Source organism: Monopterus albus, unplaced genomic scaffold (assembly GCF_001952655.1).
Source record: "Monopterus albus unplaced genomic scaffold, M_albus_1.0 scaffold304.1, whole genome shotgun sequence".
Taxonomy (NCBI): Eukaryota; Metazoa; Chordata; class Actinopteri; order Synbranchiformes; family Synbranchidae; genus Monopterus; species Monopterus albus.
In genome coordinates, this window is record NW_018128184.1 from 26,909 (window position 1) to 30,765 (window position 3,857).

The 3,857-nt window shown below is 43.3% G+C and overlaps 1 protein-coding gene across 1 annotated transcript in view; it reads left to right on the top strand.

The window, feature by feature from the left end:
- Positions 1-1,097: 1,097 nt before the first annotated feature.
- slc8a2b (solute carrier family 8 member 2b) overlaps positions 1,098-3,857 on the top strand; it is a 65,632-nt gene continuing 62,872 nt past the window's right edge. Inside the window, exon 1 of the mRNA XM_020623561.1 lies at positions 1,098-1,152. The gene's annotated coding sequence lies outside the window, so the exon portion shown is untranslated. The remainder of the gene's footprint in view (positions 1,153-3,857) is intronic.

Below are 3,857 nucleotides of genomic sequence, written 5' to 3' on the forward strand. Positions count from 1 at the left end.
AGCAGACAGGCGGCGAGGCAGACAGACAGACGGGCAGGGAGTCAGACAGTCAGGCAGATAGGCAGTGAGTCATCCAGTCAGACAGCCAGGTAGTGAGTCAGACAGACAGATGGGCAGTGAGTCAGACATCCAGACAGACAGACAGACAGACAGGCAGTGAGTCAGACAGACAGATTGGCAGCAAGTCAGACAGCCAGACAGACAGACAGGCAGTGAGTCAGAGAGACAGATGGGCAGTGAGTCAGACAGGCAGATAGGCAGTGAGTTAGACAGGCAGCCAGACAGGCAGTGAGTCAGACAGACAGACAGGCAGTGAGTCAGACAGGCAGGTAGGCAGGGAGGCAGGCAGTCAGACCGAGGTAGTGAATCAGACAGACAGACGGGCAGTGAGTCAGACAGCCAGACAGACAGACAGACAGACAGGCAGTGAGTCAGACAGGCAGTCAGACAAACAGATGGGCAGCGAGTCAGACAGCCAGTCAGACAGCCAGGTAGTGACTCAGACAGGTAGTGAGTCAGACAGACAGGTTCACCGTCACCTCATCAGCCCCTGCAGCCCACAGAGACCATTCCTATGCTTTGTGAGGCTGGATCCTCAGTTAATCCACCCTGGCAGGTTCCCCTTTACACCTTGTTGTATTTATGAAGACCTCAGATGTAAAGCGCACATATGGCTGAAGTTTTAAACGATGTGAAGGGATTACACCTGATGAAACGCTTTCACTATGTCACTTGGTTTGAGCTGGAGCAGTCGGCACCAAAACACACACCGCGCTCAAGGCAACTTAAAAACCTTTGTCCTCAACAGAAACATGTACCACTGACTCTAATAATGACTTTGTGTAGTTGCAGTAGTAAATCCTTTTCAAACAAACACAGATTCTGTATCGATCCAAGATCGAGGGTTTAGTGGCTCAGGACATTATGGCTGAAGAGAAATTGGCTCGGTGCTGTAAAGGCACTGCATCGTGGCCCCCGAGGAGATTTCCTGTGTGTGGTGTATCTGAAAGTGTGACTGGCATGAATTTGTTTAAAATTAAATAATGACTTTTGGAACTTTTTCTGTTTTCTAAACATGCTGCATCCACTAATTCAGTCTCCTGAACTGTTTCAGGGCAGCTGAACCCCCATGATCTTGTGAGCTCAGCTTGGGTGAGTAAACTCCTTTGGTGTGTTTGTGTGAGAATAAATGATGCAATTACACACAGACACACAACAAGAGTCTCAGTGAGGGAGTCATGAAGTGGCTGCTTTGTTACTGAAGCCCACTCCTCTGGTTTCCTTCTCTCTGAATACTAACCAAGTCACTGCTGTGTGTGTTGTTCACAAACACTGTTCACACATTAAAGTGCCCATGGCTGCTCGCGTTGCTCATTTCCAGCCATTTAATGTTTAATCCTGGCTACCTCTAGATGAGTTTGGCACCCCTCATAACTCCAAACAGTTTCTAATTATTTCAGAACAGTAAAACCAGAGAGCCTCTTCCTAAAAACGAGAGGATAGTTCATGAACGCACACAGCTCCTGTTGCCAGTGTTGTGTGAAAATCTGTTTGGTCCTTTAAAGTTTGTCCCAAATGCCAGAAATCACTGTTCTTTCTCTTGCTGTAAATCGGAAAAGTAATTTGCATTTTAAAGCGACATAAAATAAGCAAAAGAATGGGTGAAACCTTAATGTGATGGGGCGGCTGTGGCTCAAGAGGTAGAGCAGGTCGTTCCTTAATCGTAGAGTCGGTGGTTCAATCCCCAGCTTTCCCAGTTCACATGTTAATGTGTCCTTGAGCAAGACAGTGAACCCCTAGTTGTTCCTGGTGTTATCACCAGTGTGTGAACAGGTAAATAATGATTTGAATCTGGTTTGGTCAATATAAATGCGCTGTACAAGTGATTCGTCATGTTTTATTGTTGAAGCCCACACAAAGTGTCAACTTCAGGCATGCTTTCTCAGTGTATACTGGCTCAGGGCTCTGCAGGAAGAGTCAGATACATTGTGATTATGTAGTAGGCTGTGCAGCCTAGACCACCGTGTTTCCTGATGCTCTTTCTATTGTTTTTAATTTTTGTCTTTGCGTTGAAGTGAGTTGGTGCAATGTGAAGTGGAAACATGAAATGGATGGTTTGTCTACAGTAGATAGACTTTATTGATCCTGAGGGAAGTTCAGGTATCCAGTAGCAACAGCAATAATGACCAAAAATAAAGAAATATATAAAAGTGTAAAATACAAAAAATGAGTATAAACATGTGCACAGTACAGAAACATAGTGTCACTGTGAAGTGAGATCATAATATTATGGAGCTGAGTAGTGATGTCACATGTCCATGTCCAACAGTAAGATCAGACCTCCTCGCTGTGGGGCAGGAGAGAGACAGCAGCCTACTGCTGAATGATCTCCTCCGCCTGGTGATGGCACTGTGCACAGGGTGATGGACACTGTCCTGGATGGACAGCAGCTTCCTGAGGGTCCTCTTCTCGCTCCTCTCTCAGTAGAGGAAGGAGGTGCTGCAGCGTAATGAATTTATTTGTTTCCTCACATCTGTTCTTCATTAATTGTACAACTTTTCTAACTCAGGCGTGAACAAAAACTATGATGGTAGTGTGAATTTTTAAATTTCTAGCATTTTCATTTCAGTTTTTGAACAAACAGCTGGATGGAAATGTGCTTTTGTGCACAGCCAGCATTCAGCATTTATGCAGAGTGCTCCTGTGTTGCTACGTGCTCTGCCTTCCTCCACACACTCTGGCACACACATCTTCCTGTAACCATTCAGGCACTGTTTGCCAGAGGCTTTTGTATTCACCCTCTGCTCCCAGTCCCTTCGTGTGGAGAATACAAATTGGGAAGCGTGATGGAATTTGGACCCATAAACCAATTCATTATTTCTCTCTGGGCAGCACACACTGATGCACACTCGTAGTTTCTCCATTAGAAAGATCTGCCGCCGCTCCTCGTGTCCGGCATGTGAGAGGCCTGAAATCAATACATCTAGCTTGGATTTCTGATGAATTAGTTACAGGATTGTATTTGCAAAAATCTTCTGTGTGTGTGTGTGTGTGTGTAAGTCTATGTAGGGACCCGGTAAGTGACAAAAACAACGATGTGTGTATATATATACACACACACACACTTTAGTTGCACTCAAAAAGACACACTGAGGAACAAGGGAACAAGTGTGTGTCGAGTTTAGACTGTTAACGCATTAAACACACAGAATTCAATAAAAGTAAACTTTACAGTAGCGATACCTAGAAGTAATAATAAGAGGATGACACGGTAGAATGAAGAAAGAAAATGTGCTCTTTGGGAGCATTATGTACAAAACAAGTACAGCCAGGATTAACGGAGGTTTTAACAAGGTCTCAGAAGAAACACAAAGGTTTTGAAACGCTGTCTGCTGGACGTTATTCAATGAGGCCGGAGCAGCGGAGGCAGACTTTCTAAGCTCTGTGTTTACTTCTGGGACCTGAAACTGAAGACTGATGTTGTTTTGACTCCACACAGTCTCAACATGACTAAAACTAAACAGATTAACCAAACAAGAGTAAAATAGAGTATAAACCACATTGCAAAGCATCTTCATATTAAAGACATTAGAGGAAAATATGATCTAAAGTACTAAATTCTGTGCAATTGACAAGCAATACATAGAAATAAAATTAAAATACAAGTTAACTACAATAGAAAAGTAGCGTACCAACCTTATCCTAAAACAAATTAGTGTAAATTTATAATACTTAAGTGATTTTGAACACTGACATTTAATCCTGTGACTCCCTCACCTCTATAATAGGGTTGATTTGATTTGATTTGATTTGATTTGATTTGATTTGATTTGATTTGATTTGATTTGATTTGATTT